We start from the raw sequence: 13,512 nt of genomic DNA on the forward strand, positions 1-13,512 counted from the left end.
TTTAAACAAATGGACCGAAGTTCCGAATATCACAAGGTGAAGAAATCCTCTTGACATTAGAGTCAGAAGCAATCTACCAATAGTGACGCCGGGATAAAGGCCAGATTGTCGAAAAACAATTTGCCGAATGCCAGATTGCTGAGTCCACTTTGCCGAAACCCAGTTTGCCGACTCAAAAACCATCCCAATTTGCCAAAACACAGTTTGCCGAAAGTCAATTAGAAGCAGTGAAATATAGCATACAATTTACGATGGAGCACTCTCTTACCATGACTGCATCTGTGGCGCAAGTGCGAAGTCAGGGCTAAGTTTGGCCCAAATAGTGTTTTCAGACCCACAATATTAGGGACTGGCAATCAAAATAACGTTATTTGGATAGGCAAGTTATTATTTGGTGCGACGATCTCGTCATTGCGTCGGACCGTACGACGGAGGAGGTGCGAAATACGATTCTTAAAAATCCTTCATTTCATTTTATTTCTAATTATAACTGATAGCCATGCCTTCAAGTGTGTATTTCCACAACATTGTTTTCCAATGCCTTTTAATTTATATATAAATACGGCTCCTCCCTGACCAACCCATCATGTTTTCAAAAGCACAGTACTGTATGCTGTACTTATGTACGACGGCGGTGACGGCAAGATTCGGCAAACTGTGTTGTCATGATTTTGGTGAACTGCATTCGGCAATCTGGGTTTCGGCAAAGTGGGCATAAAATCGGCAAACCGGCTTTCGGCAAACTGGTCGGATACCCGACGCGATCGTTCATTATGTCAGTGACTACCGTATGCTTCCAAAATGTTGTGTATCATTTTTATTTCGGTATGATACACAACTAAGATACACTCTTAGATATATGTTTGTGAGGCATGCGCGTAATCCTGGCTATTATATAACACACTGTGATTGGTCAGTTAGGTTGACACTCTGGAATTAGGCATTGAGCCCAGGAGGACTTCTGTTATTCTCAGAACACAATTCCGATGGGATAGACAGAGATAAATTGGCCCGGGGTATGGTAAACAATTTAAGAATTTCCATAGAAAAGAAATGTAAATCTGCTATTAGTGTCTGTGTCTCGTAGGAAGTTGATCAACTTTGGCCTGTTCCATGGTTTTAGATAAACAATTCAATATTTTTCTTCTTTTTCTTTCTTTTTTTTTCAGGTTTTTTTCACGAACGGTAGGCATAGACCTTTAAATTGGCCCAGTGACAACAAAAGTAAATAGTGCCAACAAACAATTAAATTTTGCCGGGCATGTATTAAATATTTTACAATCAAAATGTAAATGACATAGGCTTATAGACAGTAATTGAGATTTCAGCACACGATTCATATTAATTGTCTACCATTTAGGCATTTAAGTAAAAATATTTATATTAGAAAAAACCAAGAATAAAATGCGGTATCAATTCTAATGATTTGTGAGAGCCCGTCCAAGATCTGCCACCGGGTTGTGCCTTCTACCAACCCCGATGGCATCTCTATATTTTAAATTGTACTCCATTATAAAAGAATTGACACGTTTGAATAACACTGGCAAATAATAAGAATGTAGGCATACCGGTATTTCTTGTGGAAAACGAATCCGTTTTAGCATTTCTGTGGTGATCAGTTTTGGTAGATGAAGTGAACCGTTTATTTAGTTAGGTTCAATGATCGAGCGTTGTCCCACAGCAGTTGCGCTAATGTATTCCAGTGATGAAGAACTAGCCGGCAAAACAACCACGAACCGATCCGTAACCACGCGCGTTAATCCGTGGTTGAATCAAATCAATCCAATACGGTATAAACATTCCACAAAAAGTTAAAAGACCACCGGGAAATTGTTTTAAAACAAGCAGGTATAATAGCTTGTTATTATGGTTATACCTGCAGGGCATTTCGAAAACATAATGTAGAGAATGCATCAGGCATATTGACCGAATCGGGTAGGCTTATAATATATTTTTTTCTTATGATTTTGGTTTTTGGTTTTTGATTTTGATTTTGGATTTTTTTTAATTACAGGGTAGGCCTATTACTATTTAAATACCATATTAATAGGCCTACCAAGGAATATTATAGGCTTTGTTTAAGGAGCCTGGAAAATTGTACTGGTTCAGGATTTGACAGGTCCCAACCAAGGGTCCGCTAGGGGACAGTCTCGGAATAAAACCCATGCTGTTGGTCAAAGGATGAACAAAACTTGTGCTTTTAGGTGCATTATACTCCGAACTCTAATCATATCAACTTTGGGATCGACAAATTAATATTTTTAGTCCACCAACGACATAGTCCATGCTTGTCGGACGGAACAGTTCCTTCCTAGGTCACCCGCTCCTACATCCACACTACATTGTTCAATATAAACAACGGCTTCGATTTTGCAAACATTTTTGTGAGTTTTTCTAGCTGTCTGCATATTCCGCGACCGTACTGGTCGAAGTTGAGTTATCCGTTATACCCCCAAACCTGCGAACAGAAAGAAGTGTACAGTACCTTTTAAAACAACATAACTATTCTTTATTTTTTGCTAATTAAGATACTATTTTTAAGAAACACTTCCCTTTTTATCATCGGCATAGAAGAAATTGTGTAGCATAACATACAATCAAAATAAAGATATTTTAATAGGCCTGACTATTCAACTCTGTATTGTGTAAGCTGGGCCTAACAGTAGACAGAGTATAAGAATGGCTCATTGTTCTTATTTTTGGTTGATCTCGGGCTCAAAATCTTCTTATTTTGTTCTTATTTTTACACACTTTTCAAACATACAAAATTATCATTGTACAGCAGTATATTAGATTACTGTACTGCATTATAGAGGGTATCAGATAGTCCTATCTAATGCACATAAGGTACGGATATTTTTTTTTCTTTTCTTTAAATATAAAAACCTTATTCGACATTTTACCTCAGCCTCAATTATTTGTTCTTATGTTCTTAATTTTTAAGCAATTTCAGCCTGTGTTATTATATATTAAAAAAAAGGTGTCTAACATTAATAGGTAGATCATAGCCGCATGAAAGTATAGGCGTATAGTAGAAGTATTGTTTGCAGTGACAATATTCCGGGGGTAAAGCTTAATCAGGTTGTACTTTTGTTGTCTATAAATAGTAGGTCTACAATGCATTATTCACTCTGAATATGACCTATTTCGCACGTCGTCCAGATTATAACCCCTGTATTTCTATTTTTGATATCTGTTGTGTGCAAAAAACTTGAAATTGCTTTTAGTTGAAAATATAGTAAACACTGCCTGCATTTTGGCTGAGTAAAGTTCAAGTGGTACCAGCGACAAGGCCTTTCCGATAACATTGATTAATTACTTCCGACAAGAAGACAAACGGGTCGATCCTTCGCAGCTCGCTTTATTTTGATCTATAAATTGCGAAACATTGTATAACCTCACATGAAAACCACAGCTCTGGTCCATAAAGCAAGAATCACCGACAAAGGGGATGATTAACAAGTAGGCTAATCAATGAAGAATGTGCTGTGTTCAGTTGTGGCTCAAGTTTCGCCCACATTTTTTTCAATGAAAATACATTCTTTGCCTTTAAAACAGTGCTTGTCCAAAATTTAGTTTACCCCTTTGCAGGACCGAAATAATATTTGTATATTACCACTATGATTTCTAACGCCTCAATCAATGTATTTCTGCCCTTCCTAAATTCACGAATCTGGGGCGGGTGCAGACAGTGCGATTGCACCCACTAAATTGTATTAAGAAAAATAATTGTTTATTATATTGTTGATATGAATTACCAGTAAGATATTTAAGGTATGAGAGTGCAATTTCCGGGCACCTGAGGTCCATATTCTTAAAATGATCGCACGTCAGTCCCAACCATGGTGGGGCTGAGGTGGTGTAGGCTCTCACGCACCTCCTACCGCCAAATCCTACATCGACCACAGCGAATTATTTCGACGTGTTTGCATTCAATTGAAGGACTCGCCACATGGCCATCAATTTATTGTGATATGAAAATATAGTTTCATATGCCTATGGCTTATTTATTTATATCCATACGTTTAATTAGGCTTACGTGGTGTCACGAACCAGATATATCGCCACGCGTAGATAATTATTATTATTCTAGAATGTCAGTGGACATTTTATATCAGAGCGTAGGCCATGTCCGGTGGTGTCGTGGAAGTGATATGAATAATAGCAATGTTAGCATGACTATGTTCGCTGACGATAGGCTTACTATTATGGGAAAGTTTATCAAGTCACCCTCTTAAAAATTAAGAGACCTATAATGTAACCCTGTCTTCCCGGTCTTCCTGGTTACCTTCTTTTTTTTTTTTATATCACCACCATTTTCATCAAATTCATTATCACCTTCATTATCATCTTCAGATACCATGGTATAACTATAAGCCTAATCCACATTATGCTTGGCCTATTTAGTCTACGCCTCAATTTATAGGTCTCATTATCTTGCATTTAATGTACTGCACATTATTGCAAATATCAAGTAAATGTTTTCCATTATGATGATGATTGTAGTTCAATAGACCTCCTCATTTGAGACAACCCTATTAATAATATTTTTTATAGGCTTATATATATAAGAACCAGTAAAATTTTGCCCAGGCTCAGCCTTCTTATTTTTTGCCGATTTCAGGCTTAAAATGTTCTTATTTTTTTCTAAATTTTACACAATTTTTTTAAACAGAGAAAATTTTGTTGTACAGCAGTGTATTACACTGTAATGGATTATAGAGGGCGTTACATAGTCGCACCTACTGCAAGTAAGGTACAAATAAGATTTGTTTTTCCATTTTTTCAAAAATAAAAACCTTGACATCTTACCTCAGCCCCAATTTGTTTTTAATCTGTTCTTAATTTTTAAGCAATTTCAGCCTTAAAGCCGGTTATCCACTAGGCGAAATTTATTCGCGCGAATCGAAAGCGTCATACATGCGCATGCGCATTCACATTCTATCGTCGTTTTCGCTTCAAAGAAATCAGTAGTCGAACTGTTTCTAATTTTTGCGAAGCGAAAAAAAATGCACATTCAGTCAGAGCTCAGAAAGCGAACCGACGCTTTCGATCGCGAATGAATTTGCCTAGTGGAAAACAAGCTTTAGTGTTCTTATGAAATTTGGTCTTGTACAGTAATATGTTATATAGCGCAACAATGCTAAGCTACACTGAACTTTCCAGCCATACACATTCTCACAGACACTAAAAAAGCAAAGGAGTGGGGAAGGAAGGAAACGGTGCGTTTTGTCCTGAAGTTCTCTAGTGTGGAAGCTTGCTTGATGTATTCAGACAGTTCATTCCACAGAGTGCAAGAAGCAAGGGAAAATTATCTTTGACCATAATATATGTAGTATTCACCAATTATTAAGGGGACACATTGTCGGCCTATATTCGTATATCTTTGAACGCTATGGCCAACTCCTGTTCACCCTGGGAACCCCCTATCCCCCTATCAAGGCGACACTTTTTGGTCTCGAAGGTGTTCCCTTAATAGCGGATAATGTATTCTAAAAAGTGATAAGCACAATGACCCAGCCCGGTGCAATTCTGATGAGTTCATTTCACCACATTATCATAAAGCAAATCCCGCGTATACTTTCTATAAATTTAGGCCACGAATTACATCATTTTAATAGGCCTATGTCAGGAAGTAACTTGTATACCCAATACATTTGAAATTTGATGCACAACACCTTGACAAATTAAATTTATGATCTACGTCCGCTTAACTGGATCAAGTGTCATATGGTCTGCCTCTGCAATGTATAATAACATCCGTTTGTCGCCACATTTATTTGTAGAGCCCTTTAACTTAATGACGTCATCAGAATCAACATTACGTTGCGGAAATATGTTGTTCTATTCTATGTATAAAACATTCTGGCCATTGACCCAGTGTATTCAGATTCCGGTTGGAACGTACCGTACATAATTTCTCCAATCGGGATTCGAACCCGGACCTTCTAGTGTATGTGGACAGTCACTGGGGGTTCGTTCATTCCGATCTGATTGGAAACAGAAGTACTGTATATGGAAAAAAAATATATTTGTCATTTATGAATAGGTGTTTCTTAATATCAAATTTAATACATTACTCTATTATATATAATATATAGGTCTATGTACAATATACTGTGTATTAAATGCTTCAGAATGAGGTTGTTCATAGCATGGAGGTATAAAATAGCTATGCCGGCCCCTGTCGGAACAACCAGGCAACAGTTCAATTAAATGTGAATTCACTGTTCCTGGAACAACATAATCTGCATTCGCAATCTTGCGAGAATTATTTTTATATTTTGTCTGGAAATTGCGCGAAGATAACTTAATAGAAACCAAATCGATTTATGGACAACATGAATAAGATTCACAAAATAATGATTTTTACTTGGAAGAAAAAAAATACATACAATATATACATTAAATTTTATACATTAAAGAACCTTTCACAGTATACTAATTATGATTTTTGTTTGTTCGTTTGTTTTTTGTTTGTATTTTCAAAAATAAAAAGCAGCCCTTTGCTCATGGAAACCTACAACCACAAAGTTAACAAAGACGATATATATATACACGCGACGAGTAAATAATTAATGATATTTCAAAAACCAACTTAGGCCTAATGTTTAAAAAATGTTTAAATTTACAATCTTCTTTAAAAAAATTGTTTTAACACTTTTAACAAGATTTTCGGGGACAATACATCTTGTTAAAACAAATTTTGTTTAAAAGAAGATTGTAAATTTCTGGGTTTTATACATTAAGTTGGTTTTTGAAATATGAGTATATATATATATATATATATATATATATATATACATATGTATATATATAGGAATATATATAGGCATATATATATATGATATTGAAGGAAGTTAGCCGTTAACACTGCTGAATAAATATAATATAAATTATCAAATGTACATATACAGTGTTTAATAAGGACATGGTGGACATTTTATTACACAATGACTTTTATAGGACTTTATTCGTTGAAAAGCTACAGGGTAGCCTACGATGTTCCATCATGTCCTTATTAAACACTGTATATGTACCTTTGATAATTTATATTATATTTACGGTATTCAGCAGTTTTAACGGCTAACTTCCTTCAATATCATATACAATATACGACAGTATTTATTTCTAGCCGTTTCTCCAGATAATTTATCTGGCCGAACGCCCTCTTGAGGCGCACCATTGTGTAAAACATTGTTCCCGACGGTTATTTGTACCTGTTCAACCATGAAGCCTTCGTGGTATCCGCAATATCTGTCTCTTATACACATCTAGATGTGTATAAGAGACAGTATATATATATATATAGGCCTATACTCCAAATGACATTTAAAAAATTAAAAAAAGATTTTATCAATAATTTTACAGCGAAAAATGATATAAACACACTTCCACTCGCTGCAATTGTTTTATTACTTTTCAGTATAAAAATCACATTTTCTTAAATTCAATAGTTTCAGTGCTCATGTTGGTAGTTTGTGCGTTGCTGCGGAGTGTGTTTATATGATATTTCGCTGTAAAATTATAGATAAAATCTTTTACACAAATCCACTTCCTTCCAACCACAAAATGAGCAAGTTAATATATGATTTTGCGATTTGTTTTGGTAATTTTCATGATCATATTTTGTCATACTTATCTTATATTTTCGTGCATTAATTTATTCATCGCGTCCCTAAACAATAAGTAGGAAGTCAATACTTGATTTCATGTTCTATAATGTTACATACTGGTACATGCATAAAAGCATGGAAATTATGTTTTATAGTTCACTATAACTTCATTAAACTAAACAATTTATGACGTTGGCGTGACTAGGCATACCGTAAAACCCAGAATTAAAGCACTGGGCTTCTTTTTATCGCGAAATTTCGATGGGTTTGTTTTCGAGGCTACTTTTGCAAAGTAAAGAGGTGGGGGGGGGGGGCTTCTTTTAAAAATGAATGCTGTTATTTTTGTGAATTTGTACTACTGTATAAAACAATAAATACGGCCACTGCCAATCTGTATCATAGAGTGTATTTAACTGACATTAAATCACCAAAACTACTGTATAAACCAACCTTGTTTTTAATTTATTTTGTTTTTTTGAAATTCATGTACACTGTGTATATACTGTACTTACTATCTCGAAAAGAAGCCTATGCTAATTTTGCCAACTAAAGAGTGGAGCTTCAATTAGAGATGGGCTTCATCTCGAGATTAAGCTCACTGGTCTTCAATTCGAGGTTTTACGGTAGGCCTATAGGTACCTTAGCGGTACGTATTGTATTTCCTTTTAATCATAAAACTACAGCCTGTATATTATTATATGCTGAGCTAAAAGTTTTCGGAAGTGCGTGAATGTGCGCGCTATGGAGCGTACGGAAGTGCGTGCTCGAGCGTACAATGGTGCCTAGATTTATTTCTTTGGCTGAACCATGGGCTGAACTCTGGTGATCGGTTCGAAAACACGTGCGGTCGATGTATTTCATAGTTCTTTTTGGTTGAGTTCATTCACAAGTCTTTAAGTACCAACCGTCTACTGTACCTTGTTTATTAGACCCGACAACATTCTATCCTCAAAAGTGTGTTTTCTCTCCAAATACGGTTAATACACGGCAATATTGCAAAAGCCTTAGGTTAATGGCTACGCCTATTATATAGGCCTGCTCGTATTATATCGGCTAATAGGCCGCTGACTCGAAGAATAGGCCTATGGGCGTGCTGTATGCTCCTCGCGTTGCTCACGAGTCAAAATCGGCATCTGACATGTTTACGATTTACTTCCAAAAAAATCAAAAGTCAATGACTTGGTGTATTGATATAAATTTGATTGACAGTATTCTATTCTGTTTGGTGTATCCAGAGACGTACGTCATTGTCAGTACGGTCCCCTTAGCTTTCTTTATAGACGACTTGACAGTAACATTAATTAAAAACCAGCGATTGTTATGTCAGTGTAGATAATATCGTATTTATATTGCTTATGTTCAATGGTAATGTACAACACGTTTCCGAACTCGGCCAGGTGTCGTGTGTGAGCTCTACCTGGCCAGTCTGCAGGCGACGTTGTTACACCTCCCACGTCGACTACTGTGATCCCGCGAGCGCAGTTAGTGTCATCACGATCGCACCTGATGCCTATCCGCAATATTGTTGTAAGAAATCGCAGTAAAAGGTGATGGATGATGTGGTGTATTTAGGTATTTAAAACGGGCCGTTATTCTTAGGTACCAAAAAGTGTATCAGCACCAAAATCAATGATGTAGACCTGCATATCACCAACAATATTAGGCCTATATGTTGAGCTTCAATACCCCTGTTCTGTATCGTAGCTAGTGGCCACGCAAGGATCTACTCGAGGGGAGGGGGATAAGCTATCTGACAGGGGATCTAGAAATTTCTGTTAGATGGAGGTTTGACCAATGACCGATGACGCAGTTCTAATAAGCATCCTTAACTCCGTCGCTGTCCGTAACGAATTCATATAGACGTTCGTTTGTAGATGTTGAATAAAAATAGTAGGCCTAACACTGAGTGGTATTGAGTTAATGGCACAGAACCTGATCGGATAATAGAATAATATGTGAATATGTCTGTATATATCTATGTTAAAAAAATCCTAAGACCGGACTAACAGGCCTGAGAGCCAGAGTGTTTTTCACACTATACCGTAGTTAATCCTAGCCAACTTAGGTTATAAGCTATATTGTCTTAATTTTTGTTAAATTTTCTTTAATTGTATTGTATGTTATTTCATTGGCTGAATAAATAAAGAATGAATGAATGAATGAATGAATGAATGTGGTGGTAATGATATGGTACATGGTTTTATTACCGTGTGAATACTGTAAGAAGAGAGTCTGACTCTATAGGCCTAATAGCAGGGGAGGATTTAAAGGGGATACAAGCGATACGCGTCACTTAGGTTTGTTCCACCGAACTAAATAAACCAAAACGTTGTCATCGTCCCCTTTTTGATCAAACGTGAAAAATAATAGTAAATTAATAAAAAATTAAGATGGAAAATTAAGTTACTTTAGACTTTAACAGATTTAGTGTAGTCGAGCCATCGATATGCTCCGTCCCTAGTTTGTGACTTGCGTAAAGTTCAGTGGATGTAATACTGTATATCTATTCAGCACCCCTCCACTGAATGGAGACGGGAGATGAAAGCAGCAGCAGTAGAAAAACAGATCTACCTAACTGATCTAGACATGTCTCTTTTTGGACTATGGCTAGGAATATGGTCTTCGAGCGCACGGCCGTTACGCACTACTGCTTGTTGATTTGCCGGCCACGATGTGACACCATAAAATGTTCAAAATGCTGGTGGTTTAGGAGTTGCAAAACACAATATTTTTGCAATGATAAACATTTATCGACATCAATCATCTAACGCGTCATTTTCCTGTCCAAAGTTGGGTAATTTGTGTTAATTTAACTGATCATTTGCTGCAGCTGTGATAAATAAACAGACGCCTACATCCGTAAAGTAAGAGATTGTAGTAAATAAAAGATGACACAGGGGCACACACACTAGGAACACATCACTTAAAAATGATCAATATGATATTATTGAATTTGTCGTGGCCTCCAAGGTTTGGTTTTTGTTTCATAAATTACTATCAGGTCTATTCATTATATTTTAAAGTAGACGCTGCCATGTTTTTACACGATTGTGTGTACTTCCATCCCATCTTGCTGCCTGTTAAAATAACAATATGCAACGTCAGAGCACGTGCGCGCATAAGCTTAAGGAATATACGTAGAAGTGACCTGCCTTGACCATTATGTTGGAACTGAGTCTAATTAAAGACGTTTTGCGAACGTATCGGATGGTAGGCCTGCAACAGAAAACAAAATCATGAAAAACTACCGGACTACACAAAAAAAAAATGTCTTAATAACAAACAGTGCCTACACTTTGATTAAATGATTCCGCAAATCTACCTGTGGTAACCTTAGCAACCTTGTAACTTAGCAACTTTTTGACGTCTTCAGTGTCCACGCACAAGCTTGTGGTTACTAAAATAACATACACACATAATAACCGCGATCATGTTATCACTGTTTCCTATCGAAAAATATTAGGGAAATCACCCATGGGGCGTTATGACGTCATCAGTACATCAATTATGTTTTCGTCATGGTGCTTCCTGTAACGCGAGTGGATGGAAGCGTTTAATAAACTTTCTCGAGTCTACGTTACAGTTCCAAAACAGCTTACTTCCGCAGAACAGTGTCAACGAATTTGAAAGATAGACTATAGCATAAGCCTAACTGCACCACGTGCCCAATGTCGTATTGAGCGTGCATTAAAGAATAAAGTTGAAAATAATAATAAATGAAAAGATGTATTAAAATAATGTTGGGAAGACAGTCAATTTAATTATTAAATGGAAAGCATTTGTTGTTAACGTCAAAACTCGCTCATCCATCCACGATACATGTGGTGTGTATGCCGATGTCATGTATGGTGACAGACTGACTTAATCGTCGTAATATTTAATCGACTTACTGAGGTATTACTGATTCATCGAAACTTTTTTTCGCCACTTCTTGAATTTACCTGCAATCCTTCAATCAATCCATCAATAAATGTAATTAATCAATCAATCAACCAACGTTGGAATGGAACTTGGCGCATTGAACACTGTTTTACAGAAAGACCTACGAATACCATCGCCACCACTTTTTGGTGAATTTCAATTTATTTCCAATTTCAAATACAATTAAACAAGCCACAGTTTCATACCAATATTGTATACAAAGACAAAGAAATGGAAAAATGCTGGCAAAATAAAACAATATACTTTTTTTTTTATAAGAACCAGTAACGTTTTTCCCAGGCTTATGTTCTTATTTTTTAGCCGATTTTCAGACTCAAAATGTTCTTATTTTGTGCATATTTTTACACACTTTTCAAACAAGAAAATAATTATTTTACAGTCAGTATATTACTTTACTTACGAACTGTATTATAGAGGCTGTTATTACATAGTAACACCTACTGCAAATAAGGTACAAATAGATTTGTTGGTTTTCTATTTAAAAGCAAAATACAAACCTCATTCGACATTTTACCTCAGCCTCGATTTGTTCTTATTTTGTTCTTAATTTTTAGGAGATTTCAGCCTCAGTGTTCTTATAAATTTATAGAAACAAAAGTGTATAACATTAATCGCACTAGAGCTACGGTAGTATACTTATTGCTAGTAATATATGTGAATGGCTTAGTGTCTGAAAGAAAGTCGTGTATGCACCTGTATTTTGTGTTCTCTTTGTCTTCACATTTCGGCATATTAAATAGGCCTAGTAATAGGTTGATTTAAATAGGCCTATGTCTAGCGCAAATTCACGAGGTGAAGCGCTGGAAAACAAAATTACCCCCACCCTCCAAAAAAAAAAAACAATAAACAATCAAAAGTGCCACAAATCGAGGAGTACTGTAGACCTAAGATGCAGTAGGAGCAGGCCTTGTCTAGTTCTACAACGTTTCTCTGATCAGCCATATTATAGGATAAAATAGGCATATTTCATCAAAACAACAGGAATCAAATCAAAATGTTACCGGTGATGTAAATTAATAAAGGCCTATACTTCATATGAAACAAAAGCATACATGGATCTTTGACTTTGTTATTGTAGAATGGGACCTAATCTATCACTCTACTATAGAAGTCTTTATGAATTTCAGACCTATATCCTGGCCTATATTTTGTATTTTTAATTAACAAATTAACGGCATCCTTAATTTCCCTTACTCATTATAAATGTAATGTAAAGTCGGTTAAAAGGTCCGTAGGTCAATTAACATAAACAGACGCTCAGGCTGGCATAATTATGCATTCATGATTTAAGGAAAGTAAGAACATGTGCAATACGACTAGAATATTTCAATGATTTATTTTTAGGAATGAACTCTTGAATTTACCGGAAAACGCAAGTTCAGTAGGACTATTTTAAAACAATTTCAAAGGCCGACGAATCGCACACTGAGGATGGAGTCAAGACATTAATTAGTGACGTTATGTACGATATTCCAAGTTGTTAAATTTTCAGAAAAGCGGTAGTCCTACTGCTGACGTGGGCGATCCCGCATTTCATTTTTATACACATTTGAAAATAAACATACTGTACTCGGGTGATAGACCTGTGAATGGAACGTGACACAGCAAGTAGATCAGATCGTTACTCTGACGTTACAAACTTAACTTCAGAGAGCAAGTAGGCCTACAGTTCGATTTAAAGGGGTTCCCCGACCTTGGACTCTGCTTAGGTCATGCCTTGTCAAGGCTGTTGGTTTAACTGTACAGTATGATCAAAAAATTGCTCAAACATTCCTAGATATATTAGCCTGGAAGTCAAACATTTGTTTACTAATTATGATAAGAAGCATGGATTTTAAACAATAGTATTCTAGTATCGTTTATCATTATCAATCAATGAACACTCTTCCTCTAATAAATTAGGGTAAACATGTGACCAAAAGCTGATATAAGCAGTAACGTTAGAGAATACACG

Source organism: Anneissia japonica, unplaced genomic scaffold (assembly GCF_011630105.1).
Source record: "Anneissia japonica isolate Jap-2015-1 unplaced genomic scaffold, ASM1163010v1 scaffold288208_len475333_cov186, whole genome shotgun sequence".
In the NCBI taxonomy this organism is placed as follows: Eukaryota; Metazoa; Echinodermata; class Crinoidea; order Comatulida; family Comatulidae; genus Anneissia; species Anneissia japonica.